This window comes from Dipodomys merriami, unplaced genomic scaffold (genome assembly GCF_024711535.1).
Source record: "Dipodomys merriami isolate MVZ:Mamm:240054 unplaced genomic scaffold, mDipMer1.0.p SCAF_8, whole genome shotgun sequence".
Lineage (NCBI taxonomy): Eukaryota > Metazoa > Chordata > Mammalia > Rodentia > Heteromyidae > Dipodomys > Dipodomys merriami.
In genome coordinates, this window is record NW_027206401.1 from 1,610,509 (window position 1) to 1,625,665 (window position 15,157).

A 15,157-nucleotide genomic window follows, 5' to 3' on the forward strand; every position below is an offset into this window, starting at 1 on the left:
CTTCAGAAGAGCAGATGCTGAGCCTCCACGCCAGTCTCCCCCTCGACGGCCCAGTGCAGGTTCACACTTTTCCCTCACAGGGTTGTTGTGGTGAACTCCCTCACCACAAGCCTTCTACCTCCAACACACTTCAGATCATACAAAGGTAACAAATAAGGTGGAGGAAGAAAGGCTGCTTATGTAACTAGGTCACTTGATCATTTTAGATGCAAATTTTTTGTTTCAGAATTATTAATCTGTAGAATAATTCTTGATTCTTCGTGGAAATAAAAACTTAATTCAAATGGTTGTATATGGGACAACTCCACACTCACTAATGAGTTCTGTAGTCAGCGACCCACATTACTATTCTGACAGGCAAAAACCAAGCGTTTAAACACCAACAAGCATCCGTGTTGGTGTAAGTCCGCCAGGGACAGTCCCGCATCAGCCCTCAGCGAGACAACAGAATACTGTCCATGCTCTCTCCTTTTCTCTTCTTGTGATTCTAAAGGGTACAGTTAAGAGTTACTTCAAGTTTGTGTGATAAGCTATAAAAAGAACATTGAACATTTGCTTTCATTTAATCCTGACCAGCAAGACTGGCAGAATGAAGGTTATCCCCTCATACTACATCTGAACTGGAGCATACAAGATGGTAAGCGATCAGCTCAACAGTATCTAACAAGGGGTGAATGCTGCACAGACGACCTGGTCTTCTGAGTCTCCTTTACACCATGCGCGTTGATTCACTCCTTTCACAAACACAAAGGAGCTACCCCCTGCCGAGCACTGCTCAGCCATAGGAGATACAGCTGTGATCAGAACAGGCAAAGCCCTTGCCTGGTGGGGTTCATATCTTGTCACAGGAGGCAGACAATAAATACAATAAAGAAAAAGGCGTATGGTATGGCAGATGTACACAGGTGCCAGAGAAACATGAGCAAAGGTAGATTGTTCAGACAGCTGACATATTAATCACAGAGAGGTGTGTTTATCTCGGGGAGGAGCAACGTAGGCCAAAGGAACAGTAAAAGCAAGGGCCCTGCCTGGCTTGTTCATAGCAAAGAAAGGAAGTGAATGCAGTTGAGAGTCCCAGGAACTCAACCGGGTCAGGGCCTACAGTCCATTGACAGTGTGAGAAAAAGTACTCTTTTCTGCCAAACCAAAGTGTTTTCAGTATTGTGTATTGATACTTTCTGGATTTGCTTAATTTACTTGAATGGCAACTATTATCTGCACTGCTTGGAACCAGCTAGCCATCTTAGGGAGATAATCCTGTGTTGAAGAAGAGGGACACGCTGTCAGAGTTCAAGGAGGAAGGAGGAAGGAAGGAAACAGCTCCCTAGAGAGAGGGATAGTCAGCAGATCCAATCATCGCATGAGGATCAGGGTGAGCCACAGGGATTTCACGTAACATGGTCCCCATAAACATTCTTGTCTTGGGCTGGAAATGTGGCTCAGTGGTAGAGCGCTTGCCTAGCATGCGTGAAACCCTGGGTTTGATTCCTCAGTACCACATACATATAAAAAACTGGAAGTAGCACTGTGGCTCAAGTGGTAGAGTGTTAGCCTTAATCAAAAGAAGCTCAGGGACAGTGCCTAGGCCATGAGTTCAAGCCCCAGGACTGACAAAAAAAAAAAAAAAAGGTTCTTGTCTTCAGACTGTAGAAACAATGGCTGAATAGGTTGAATTTAACCAGAACTGTGATATAGACAACTGAGTAAGACAGAATGAACTGTATGTTTGAGGGATTGCATTTTTCTCAGCATCTGAGGACCCTCGCCCCCCAGAACATTCCCTGCATTCTTCTCTCCATCTGAGGACCCTCTGCAAAGAACACTCTAACTCTGGGCCACAAGAAGGCTGTGCAAGCATCAGCGTGAGCAGCCACGGGGCCTCACACACAGGGCTTATCTTGCAAGCAGAATGCTGCCACAGGATGTCACTGCCCCTGCTGATGCCAACTACATTCCCAAAGAATGTACTTCCCTTTCTCTAAACACTGACGGAGGTTTATAAAACCAATAGTGTAAGTCTGATGTGTTCTCTTAAGCTTTCCCTCCACCACACTTCTTGGGACAGTTAATAATGGAACTTTACCCTCATCGATAAACCCCGCACTCCTCTTCCTTTATTCCCATGCACTGTTCTTGTGCATCAAGCCCCCAGGAACGCACTGACGTGCAGTAAGCGAGGCTGGGCTTGGTGTGGTGCCAGGCCTGCGAGGTTGCGGCTGCAGGCCTCAGGGTCGGCATGCTGCACATAGAGTGTGATGAAAATGTCATTTAGTAAAGCAAAACCACCTGGAGTAACAGACATTCTTGCAAGGTGCACTAACTAATACAAATAATCTTTCTTACCAACCAGGGATATTTTCTAATGGTGCTTCTGGCTTGCAAGTGTAAGTTCAAAGTCCAGTCTACACCAGGGTTCTGGAGGAGCTTCTCTGCCTAAGAATAGGATAACGCAAATTTGAGGGCAGTCTCTGCTGCAAAGGTAAGCAGTCAGTCCTCCAATATCCCAAGACCTTAAGAGAAAGTTCTGTGGGGAGACTGCTGAAGACTCCGTCTGGAAGCCATAGAGCAAGTCTGCACATTCAGAGGAGAGAAGCAGACACAAGAAACATGAGAAATCAAGGAAATAGAACCCCACCAACAACCAACAATTACACAGCAAAGGATCAGAGCAATGGCCACCCATCATTTTGAGGAAATTCAAACTATAAAGCTTACAGATGATAAGAATGAACAATAAGGAGCTGGGAATGTGGCCTAGAAGTAGAGTGCTTGCCTAGCATGCATGAATCACTGGGTTCAATTCTCCAGTACCACATACACCGAAAACACCAGAAGTGGTGCTGTGGTTCAAGTGGTAGATTGCTAGCCTTGAGCAAAAGCAGCTCAGGAACAGTACCTCAGACCTGTCAAGAAAAAAAAAAAATGAACAACAAAAGGGGTATAGATAAAGACATCAGTGAAATCAGAGAGAACATAAGCAATTGACTTAATAAACTCAGCAAGAATTAAAAGACTAAATGAAAATCAAGCAAATATAAATAAATAGCTATAGGAGTTTAAAAGAAATGCAGCTAAACAGTTAAAAGAGATCAAAGAAAACAAATATAAACAAAAAGTGAAGTAAAGAAGTCAATGCAAGATGTTAAAAATAATCTCAATGAAAAGATAGAAATCTTGAAAATAAATAAATCAAATCACTATCCAGGAGATAAAAATAAAGTTTTAGAAAGCCTCTCCAGCAGAGCAGATACAATACAGAATTTCTAGGCTTAAAGATAGAGTAGACATCGTGGAGAATGAAGAAAAAAATTCAAAAAACATGAAATAAATTTGCAGGAAATTTGAGACTGTTTTTTAAAAAAATTATGTTTCATAATAAAGACCCAGAAGCACAACAAATCAAAGGAAGGTTTGACAAATGGGATTACTTTTTGTTTACATTTGTTTTCTTTGATCTCTTTTAGCTGCTTAGCTGTATTTCTTTTACTCCTATGGCTATTTATTTATATTTGCTTGATTTTCATTTAGCCTTTTAATTCTTGCTGTTTATTAAGTCAAATGCTTATGTTCTCTCTGATTTCACTGATGTCTTTATCTATACCCCTTTTACTGTTCATTATTTTTTTCTTGACAGGTCTGAGGCACTGTCCCTGAGCTGCTTTTGCTCAAGGCTAGCACTCTACCACTTGAACCACAGCACCACTTCTGGTGTTTTCGGTTTATATGGTACTGGAGAATTGAACCCAGTGATTCATGCATGCTAGGCAAGCACTCTACTTCTAGGCCACATTCCCAGCTCCTTATCGTTCATTCTTATCATCTGTAAGCTTCAGGGGAGAATGGCTCAAAGACAGAGGCAAATCCAGGCACCAGTGGCTCATGCCTGTAATCCTAACTACTCTGGAGGCTGAGATCTGAGGATCGTGGTTCAAAGCCAGCCCGGGCAGGAAAGTCCATGAGACTCATCTCCAGTTAACCACCAGGAAACTGGAAGTGGTTCTATGGCTCAAGTGGTAGAGCACTAGCCCTGAGCACAAAGAGGCTCAGGGACAGTGCTCAGGCCCAGAGTTCCAGCCCTATGACTGACAAAAAAAAAAAAAAAAAAGAATGGCCAATAGACACATAAAGAAATGCTCAACTTCTCTAGCCATAAAAGAAATTCAAATCAAAACATTGAGATTCCACCCCACTCCAGTTAGAATGGCTATAACCAAGAACTCTAACAACAACAGATGCTGGAGGGGATGTGGCCAAAAGGGAATGCTACTACATTGTTGGTGGGAGTGTAAACTTGTTCAACCACTCTGGAAAGCAGTATGGAGGTTCCTCAAAGGACTCCACATAGAGCTTCCCTATGACACAGCAGCAATCCCACTTTTGGGCATTTACCCAAAACATCACAAACAAGGCCATAAATAAAGCTACCAACACAGCTATGTTTATCCCAGCATTATTCACCATAGGACCAACCCAGATGGCCCTCAGTAGATGACTGGATCAAGAAAATGTGATATATATATATATATATATATATATATATATATATATATATATATATATATGAATTCTATGCCTCCATCAGAAAGAATGACATTGCCCCCATTTGTTAGGAAATGGAAAGACTTGGAAAAAATGATATTAAGTGAAGTAAGCCAGATCCAAAGAAACACAGGTCCCATGGTTTCCTTTATTTGCAATAACTAGTATACATCTAGGGTAATCTTACCAGACAAGCAGAAAAGGTCAAAAGCTATGTACATATGACCATATAAGATGATGCTAAGTGAAATAATCCCCAAGATATGGACACAAGGTTTTTTCTTGTTGCTGTTGTTTTAATGTACTGTGTGATTTTTTTCTTTTGTATGTTCTTCCCCTATTGTATAGCCCCTGTTTTCACTGCATTTGATTCTGGTGCCCTGCATCTTGTATATACATTTTTCTAACTTGGGGAGGGGAAGGGAAATAACAAAATGCTGAAACAAGGATACAGGTTGACCCATTGTAACAACAAGATGTACAAGACACTATGTTGAAAACAAACTTTACAACTTTGGAGTTGGGGGGAGGGAGGAGTTAGGGAGGTGGGGAGGAAAGGGATAATAGGGGGAAAACAAAGGAGGGAGTAACAATGTTCCATAGGAAATGAACTCACTACCTTACTCATGTAACTGTAACCCTCTGTACAGTATCTTTACAATAAAAAATTAAAAAAATAAAAAAATTATGGGCAAATTATGGGCCTAGAGGAAGATGAGGGAGTGATAGCTAAAAGTAAACATTCAACAAGTAGCAGAAAGCTTCAAAAATCTTGAAAAAGAGAAGCCCATCTAACTATATGAGGCTTTAGAGTACTCAACAAACCAGAACAGAGTAGACCATCCATACTCACATTATAGATCAAATGCAGAGAATAAGGAACAAGTACTGAAAATAGCAAGAAAGAAAAAGCTATCACAAATCCCATCAGAATAACAGCAGACAATAACAATAGAAATCCTAAGAGCAAGGACAGCTTAGAATAAAAGTTGGAAGAGGTTGGGCTGGGAAGGTGGCTCAGTGGTAGAGCGCTTGCCTTGTATGCATGAGGCCCTGGGTTCGATTCCTCAGCCCCACATAAGCAAAAAGAAAAAAAAAAGCCAGAAGTGGTGCTGTGGCTCAAGTGGTAGAGCCCTAGCCTTGAGCTGTAGAGCTGAGGGACAGCGCCTAGGCCCAGAGTTCAGGCCCCACGACTGGACCCAAAAAAAAAAGTTGGTGAAAAGGGGAAAATGGTCAAAATACTTTACATACATGCATAAAAATGGAGCAAAGAGGATGGAAAGGGATGGGAAGGGGAAACAAAGGAGGAGGCAACAATGCTTGATAAGAAATGTACTCATTATCTTGCCCATGTAATTGTAGCCCCTCTGTAAGGTATTTTCACAATAAAAAAAAAATTAAAAATGGAGCAAAGATGCTTGCTAAGGCTGGTTTGGGAACAGGGAGAGGAAAGGAGGGAAATGATAGAATTGATAACTTTGATTAAGGTACATCGTATGCATAAATTGAAAGGCTCTTGCACAACTGATACTAATTAATACATTTCATATGTAACAAAATCTCCAGCAGTCTTGGCTGCTTGCTTGGTATGTTTGGTGCACCCTAGGGACACTTGGCTGTTAGAAGAGCTCTATTTCCACAAATACCTTGATTTTTTTTTTCTATTCCTGAGGCTTGAACTCTGGGCCTAGGAGCTTCTTCTGAGCTCCTTTTGCTCAAGACTAACACACTCTACCATTTGAGCCACAGTGCCACTTACAGATTTTTCTGTAATGGGAAATGAGTCTAGCAGACTTTCCTGCCAGGGCTGGCTTCAAACCATGATCTCCAGATTTTAGCTTCCTGAGTAGCTGGGATGACAGGCATGAGCCACTGGCACCTGGCTTCACATTCTTTTAAAATCCTCTGGATAAAGGAGGAGGTTGCATCCTTGTACTCACTTGGTAGGTTCTTTATTGATTTGATCACTTAGGATCACCCTTAAGGGTAAAGGAATTTTTTTTCCCAGCATAACAAGAATTTGTTGCGGAATGCTTTGGGCTATGCTATTAACTCTTTTAGTCGGTGGCTCGGATGAAAAGAGAAAAGATGCCCATAACCTCCTGAGTGATAAAATCTGAGATAGATCACTGGCACTGCAGATGATGCACAAAATTCCTGTCTGTTCATTGGTTGGAATTCTGAGCTGGAAGTGTGAAGAGTCAGTTACGAACTTCATCACTCACAAGTCTGCAGAGGACCTGGGTTAGGTCCACAATGGCCACACCCCAACAGTGACTGGCTTAGTCACGCACAGTGACTGGACCGCTCACACCACAGGGCTGTCGGTAAATGCGCAGATGCTGCTGGAGAACATGCTGGGAAGACCCTCTCTCCCACTGTGCACTCTTCACACACAGCAGGTGTACCCACACCTGTTCTAAGACTGAGGCCCACTTCCAACAGAGATCCCTTGGGGTAGACTTGGAATCTACAGGCCATCCCTTTGATCATGTTCCACTGACCAGAGCAGGCCTCAGACCAAGGAGGATTCATAAAGCAACACACACACACACACACACACACACACACACCATCTCCTCCTCCTCCTCTGACTTTCCCTCCTCTTCTTTCTTGTTGATGCAAGGTGATACATAAGGGTTTTCTGCATGTGGATATCATTTTCCTAGAGCCATTTGTCAAATAGGCTTTCTTTCAGCCTATGTTTTTGGTTCCCTTATCAAATTCTAGAAGGCTATAGTGCTGTGGGTTTATTTTGGGGTCTTCTATTTTGTTCCATTGGTGCTCAGGATTGATTTTTGTGCCAGTACCAAGCTGTTTTCTTTTTTTTTTGGGGGGGGGGGTCCAGTCATGGGGCCTGAACTCTGGGCCTGGGCGCTGTCCCTCAGCTCTTCAGCTCAAGGCTAGTGCTCTACAACTTGAGCCACAGCACCACTTCCGGCTTTTTTCTTTTTGCTTATGTGGTGCTGGGGAATCGAACCCAGGGCCTCAGGCATGCAAGGCACTCTACCACTGAGCCACCTTCCCAGCCCCACCAAGCTGTTTTCATGAGTAGAGTTTTAAGTTTGTTATAGCTATACCTCTAGTCCTACTTTCTCTTCTCTGGATTGCTTTTGTGATTCAGTGCCTTTTATGGCTCCCTATGAAGTTTTTTTGACTCTATCTCCTAGAAAAGTGGTGTTAGTAGTGTGTATTACTTTGAATTTTTAGATTGCTTTGGGCAGTATTGCCATTTTCTAATATTAATTCTAATTCTACCAATCCAGGAGCATGGAAGGTCTTTTCACTTCCTAATGTCTTCTTCAATTCCTTAAGTCTTTATAGTTTTCACTGTAAGTTCCTTCACACCCTTGGTTAACACACTCTACCTTCTGATGGGGAGAGCTGGAAAATCTTCCCAAAGATCACTTCTCTGCAGCCAGACTCCAGACATGGGAAGCAATAGTCTCACCATTAGTTTCAGTGATCGGACAACAACAAATCATTCCTTCCACACCTTACAAGTGATGTGAGCTGCTTTTGGAAATGTAACCTGAACGGTCCATCACCTGGGAACATTCTCCTTTAGAAAGAATCATTATAGGTATGCGTTCTATCCTTAAGTGAGAAAACTGTGGGCAGCGTGGAAGCTGTCTTCAGATTGCAGACCTTTCACGGAAGAAAAGAGTAACTGTTTTCAGTTCCCCTCCTGTTCCTGAGGGTTGGCACATAGCAGGAACTACATGGAGACCGAGGTGAATGCAGAGTGAGGATGGTTTTCTGTATCCGTTCATCTAAGGACAGCTGTCCAACAAGCCACTGCTGTTCAAAACTTCACCTGACACAGAACGTCCTGAAACAGAAAGCCCTCAGGCCTGGGCAGGAGGAAAGTCCTCAGAGCCAGTCCCACATCCCCACCGAAGGACCTTGCAACTCTGAGCCACAAGCTGGCATTTTTCCCTTGTAAATGCCGAGGGCATTTTGTGTGTCCTGACCTATGGAGCCTCACACAGTGCTAATCAAGGACATGGGTGGAAGCAATAGCTCGGTGGTAGTGTTTGCCCAGTATGAGCAAAACCCATAAAGATAGATCAGTAAAAATAAATCAGGAGTATAATGACAACCTAAGTCAAAAATCAATCCCAAGAGTTTAGGTGTTAGCACGTTGTTCTGTTACATTAAAGGATGAGAATGTGCGGTGTGGTTATGTGACCATGTGAGCCAGGGGGATAGGCTAGAAATGAAACAGAGACTGTGGTGCTGCTCACGAAGTCCCCAGTGCTGTCTAACCACAAGTCCTCCGTTCCCGGAGAGCCACTGTTCAAATGCAGCTGTCCAGGTTTCCCTTCACAGAGACGACCACAAAGACGACGACGACACAGCTAGCCGTGGGCAGAACCAGACCTCGGCGTTGAGTACTTGATGCTGGCTGAGAGAGAGGAGCTGGGTCAGTTCTGCACGATGTCTGCCTCCTCACACACATGGCAGGTCCGGCAGCCCCAGGAGCTCACGGCAGACACTGCAGGGGATGCAGGCACAGCATGCCGCTAGAGGCTGCAGTTCTGACGCCGCGTGCTGTCTGTGTCGGGAGAAACGGCAGGCCTTGGTTGTGGGAGGGCAGGCAGCTGTTCATTGCGTAGCTGAGGGAAGGGGAGCCAGGGCCGCCCCTGTGCCTCCGTGGGCCTCCCTGCTCTTGAGATGCAAGGCTCGGGGAGGAGGCCAGTATACCCACTTCTGGGCCAGGAATAATTCTTAAAAAATTTTTTTTCTTTATAACATCCTTTATCAGGGCAGTCTCAAGCTTCCCGGGAAGCCATGAGGAGGGAGACGTCCACAGGAGCCAGGACACAGGGGCCTTGAGTGCCTCGGGCTCCAACGCTGCTGGAGACAGATCAGAAAACTCCTACCTCCCAGCACGGCCTGAGCCCTCCAGGAAAGACGGGGCACGTGCGGAGTCTGCCCTCAGGCGTGGGGAGGCAGCTTCCTCTGGAAAGCCCCCCTTCTCTGCACAGTTCTTGACGAACCATAAGGGCACTGGTGGTGGCCCACACCTCCTGCTGCTGTCCTCACAGGAGCTACGACAATGGAAAACAGTGCCCGCACCCGTCCTCCAGAGTCAGGCTAGGCTGACTCAGGACAGTCCCCACCTCTCCCTGCGATGCCCAGGTCGGCAGAGCAGGCCTAGAGGCCATGGTATAAGAACTCACAGGGGAAGTGGGAGAGTCGGTGTGAGCAGGGCAGGGGCAGGGGCAGGGGACGGGGCAGTGAGACGCAGACACTAGAAAAGCTGCCCTTCTGGACAGAAGCGGCCAGGAGGCTACTCTGAGTATTGAGAGGTGTGCTGGGGCGGGTGTCCGTGTTCATCCAGCAGCTGTCCAGAAGAGCCCTGAGGGCTAGCACCTGCCAGTTCCTGTGGTGTAAATCGCCCGTCACAGCCAGTCTCAAGCACTCACGTGGCGTAGCGACCAGCTACCCCCAACTACTTAGGAGCAAGGCCACATCTTGCAGGAAAGAAGACAGGCACAGAGTACATTCTGTGAGATGACAGTGATTATAATGGTGACAAAAAACAGCTGTTGCCTGGGATGGGGAGGGGCAATGACAGCAACGGCCCTTTGGGGTGCTGGAAGGTTCTGGGGGTGGCTCATTGGTATGAGTTTGCCAAAGTACACTGAAATAACCCTGAAAAGAAATGCATTTAATATAAAATAAAGGACAAGCCAGGCTCTGGTGACTCATGCCTATAATCCTAGCTACACAAGAGGCTGAGATCTGAGGATTATGGTTTGAAGCCAGCACCAGCAGGAAATGTCTATGAGACTCAATTCCAATTTACCACAAAAAAATCCAGAACTGGAGCTGTGGCTCAGGTGGTAGAGCACAAGCTCTGAGAAAAGGGGAAAAAAAAAAAGTCTAAGGGACAGTCTCTAGGCCTTGAGTCCATGCTTGAGTACAAAAATAATACAGGCAGAAGATAGGAGGCTGACTTCTGCGCAGAGCACCGCCCTGCCTGCTAGCCCGCTGCAAGGCTTCTGCAGGAAAACTTGCGAGTATTAAACATGAGAGCAGCCGGAAACCGGCCTGTCTCTCCACACTGCTGTGGCCGGCTCCCATTTTCAACATCATAGGATAACAGAAGAGACGTGTGGACTGTTCTGCTGAGCCCTCTGCTCTGAGCAGCAGCAGACACAGGGCGCAGCCCTCAGCGACTTCACATCAGAACTGGACATCTCCACTATGAACTGCTAAGTTTCTCCACCACGTGCTCCAAACCAGCTCGGGAGGGAGGCAGCAGCAGCTAAGGGCGTCCCCAGGGAGGCGCGGGAGATACTGCCCCCAGCCTCCATGCGGGACGTGGCTGACCTGGTGGCCCTGACTGTGTGGTACATCACGCCATCCCTGACACCATCTGCACGTGACCTCCTGTGCTCACTTCCTAACGGCCACCCCACATCCAAGTTATGGGCTCAGCCAAACTGCTCACATCTGTAGAGCTCATGTTCCAGGCAGACATAACCTGGCCCACTGCAGCCTATTTGTACCCCTAAATGAATCCACAGTCCAGACCTCTGGAGCTCCAGACCTCGGAAGCCCTATGCTGACATCTCCCCCGCCCCCCAACCCAGGGCAGCTCCTCTCTAGGTGAAGAGGCCCAAACCCTGGATCCAGACCTGAGCTCTATTTCTCAATAAGACACACCAGCAAAAACGAAGGGTAGCTTTTGTTCAGGATTTAAAATAAACATATATCCCCTATTCCTTGTTAACCATCTGGCCATCTCCCTCACCTGACACACAGTGCTCTTCTCCTCATCTTACCTCCACTGTCTGCGCTCTACTCGGTACAAGACTAAGGCTGTTAGCTCTATTCATGTCTATTCTACGGGAGGTCCTCCGTGGCCCTCAATGCTCCACCTTGCTCCTCCCCCATCCTCACTGGGAACCAGGGCCTATCTGAGAGTCTGGCCCCACTGTCTCCACCTGCTTGGTGGTCTCCCTCCTTCCTATTGTTTACACCAGTAACACCAGTAACTGTTACCCTGGTAACAGTGCTCTGCCTTGCTGTACTGTCCACCCCCCACCCCCCCGCCGCGCCCGGACACTTGGCTAGCCTCTCCTGGATCTCCCCACTTACCAGAGTTCCCTGCACTATGCCCCTCCCCAGCATGCCTGTCCCTGCCCAGGGTCTGAGGAGGGTGCTGGGCTTCTCCTGTCCCTGATATGTCTTCCTGGCTTAGAGCACCGCCGGTAACGGGCAGGTGTGGAGTGAATGAATAAGCAAAGTCGTGACTGGCATGAAAAACTAGAGTGTGGTTTTCTGTTTTTTGGGTTTTTTTTTTTTTAACACAGCTTATCTCATTTTTGCAACAATCTGTGACCTGATCTCAAGTCCACCTTAGTAGATGCATAGATAGAGAAGGCTGCAGCAATCTAGTGCAAGTCAATTTTGTGATTTGTCATCTACAAAGAGGAAGAGGTTTTAACTTGAAAGAGAAAAACAGTAAATGGCCCTTATGAGGAACATGCTAGAAGCTTCCGCAGTGGTCCAGGGACTTCCTTTCCAACTTCTCCTCTATGGAGACCTGGTGTGGTTACCACAAAAGGCTAGGGGACCGTGGAGACAGTACAAATATCTTGTCAAGCAGAGCCTTCTACAGGGATGCTGCTGTCACTGGATGAAGACGGGGTGGGGTGGGAGGGAGCTGAAGTCATTCCTCCATACTCCACTCTGCAACTATCGAATTTCCTTTTAAGGTTGAAATTCTCTCTCTAGTTACAGTATTAAAAGGCACAAACCAGAGGTGGAAGGCTGGACACATGGCACTGATGAGGTCTGAGTCCAAGGTGCTAGGGATTGTGAGGAGAGGACACGGAATGCAGGCTTTTCTCTGGGAGAAGACTTGATAAACTGGGTGATATAAATCACTTATCCTCTCTGAGCCTCATTCTTCTCACTGCGATGTGTGGGGGTACGGACACCTCGATGTATCTGTCATATGATGAGGGTAAAAACTGGAGGGTTAACTCAAGCAAGTGGATAGACAGACAGCTAGATACTACAGATCTGATTTTACATGGGTCTAACTTGTCAGAAAATTTCCCCAAAAAAGACTCCATTAAACAACCAAACCACAGTTCCAGATTAGGCTGTTGACCCAAGGTTGGTCATGCCTCAAGGAGCCATCTCTTCGGAAAGTTGGAAGGAAATGACACATTTGTGCGGCTGAGTTTTGTAGATACAATGCCCAAGTGTCTTACGCAGTGCCCGACACAGGCGCCCCTTAAGAGCACAACCCAGGGACTTAACTTCCTTCAAGTGGGCCCCACTTCCAAAAAGGTTCCATTTCCTCTCAATCATGCCACCAGCTGGGGACCATGCCCCCAACACAGAAGCTTGTGGAAGACATTAAAGATTCATACCATAGCATTTGTCTTGGTGACTGCCTGTTGTATGGGCTGCTGTGGGCAAGGAGCCACCACACGAAGCCCTAATCACATCCATTATTGACTATCCTGGCTTGGTTATTTGTAATAAAGCAAATAACAAGAAAACAACATCATAGGAAACTTACTTTTGTTAAGATGCCTAACGTAGAGCAGACCTTTATTAGTACTAAAAGCATGGGTACATGGATGATATGGGTTTAAAAGATGTCATGGTATACATCCATCCCAACACTATGATTCTTCCAAAATTAAAATTATGTTCAAATGCTAATCAAATTCCAATGGTTAAACATACTAGAACTTCATTTCCATTTACATCAAAATCCAGTCATCTAAGTAGCTTTAGAGGAAGGGAATCTCTTCTGCACAGTAACTCAGTAACAAGATGGCTTCCTCCATCTTGTGGTTTCACAGCTCACAGCAGCTTTGGGGTAACTCTCAAAGTCACAAGGCAATCTCAAGCAAATGGTGGCCCCTTCTCCCCACTGGAAAAACTGAACTCAGTTTAGAATGATCTTTTTTCTTAGTGAAAATCTTAAATAAAAAAATGGCAGCTCATGCCTATAATCATAGCTACTTGAGACTGACGTATGAGAATCACAATTCAAAGTCATCCTGGGCAGACATACCACAAGACTCTTATCTCCAATTAAAAAGCAAAAGGTCAGAACTGGAGGAATGGCTCAAGTGGTAGTGTAAGCTGTGAGTAAAGAAAGCCAAGCAAAAGTATGAGGCCCTGAGTTCAAGCCCAAGTACTGGCAAAAAAAAATATTAACAATTATCAACAGCATTAAGTGTATTAATTAGATGGATGCTGTTGGCTCATGCCTATAATCCCAGCTACTCAAGAGTCTGAGATCATGGTTTAAAGGCAGCCTTAGACTGAAAACCCCATCTCTAAAATAATAATTTAAAAAACAGGGCTGGAGGTATGGCTCAAGTAGAACACTAGCTGAGCAGGCAAGTGAGTGAGCAAATGGCAGTATCAAGAAAGAGTATTAACAGAATTGCATTTTAAGTCCATGTTCACTATTCTGTCAAATGTTTCAAGGTTCAGTTAATGAGAACAGGCCTCCCTGAGCCGCCCTATCACCCAAGGTTCCAAGGCTGAGGGACTGGGATGTGGACTTCCATAGCATGGTGGCTGTTACCTAACAGCCCTCACTCAGCAGGTACATTATTTCTGAAACCACGCTCATCAAACCACAGTGGAAAATTGAACTAATCTGGAAAAAATAGCAAGATAACCTGCAAAGCTTCCTATGTTGACAAGCATTCTAAGGTGGCCTATATTTTAATGTTATATATGACAAAAGTTATGTTGCATAAATATTATACATCTTATATCTAGATACTTGTAGAGGTATGTGTGTGTGTGTATATATATATATATATATATATATATATATATATGTATTTATGTATACTCGCCCACACACCATTTGATGGTTAGAATGGTAATGTATGATAATAGTGCTTGTAATGCCATCTACAGATAGACAGATCGCCCTGCTGTCATGGAGGTCACAGACAATGAATGGAAAATAAATGAGTAAGCAAGATCAATGCAGAGTATAAGGACATGCACAAAACACAGGGCAAAGGTGACAATGAGAGAGGATCTTTAGTCTAGACATGTGTCTGAAAATGAGAGCAAGACAAACCAGGCTTGTGCAGTGCTGGGGAGGCCATCCAGAGGGGAGACATGATGAGGGATCCTGAGCCTGACCTGTGTAGGAGCCTGTGTGGGCTGCTGAGTAGGCAGAAGGTGAGGATGGCCCGTCCCAGGAGGGTCTGTGACGGGCCACAGCTGCTACTGCACACCTCAGACAAAGTGTACAGAGAAAGTAACAAGGAAGTGCTTCTATTCTTTTGTAAAGCTCATCAGTGAATGAAAAGTGGGATTTTTAAGTCACTAAAATACTAAAAGGCTATTATAAAATATATTTCCTATTTCCAATAAAAAGAAAACATTGATCATATGTAAAGTCTGTCATTTCATATCTTTTTTTTTTTTTTCTGGTTGGTCGTGGGGCTTGAACTCTGGGCCTGAGTGCTGCTCCTCAACTCTTCAGCTCAAGGTGAGTGCTCTACCATTTAAGCCACAGCATCACTTCCAGTTTTCTGGTGGTTAATTGGAGATAAGAATGCCACGGAGTTTCCTGCCCGAGTTGGCTTTGAACCACGATCCT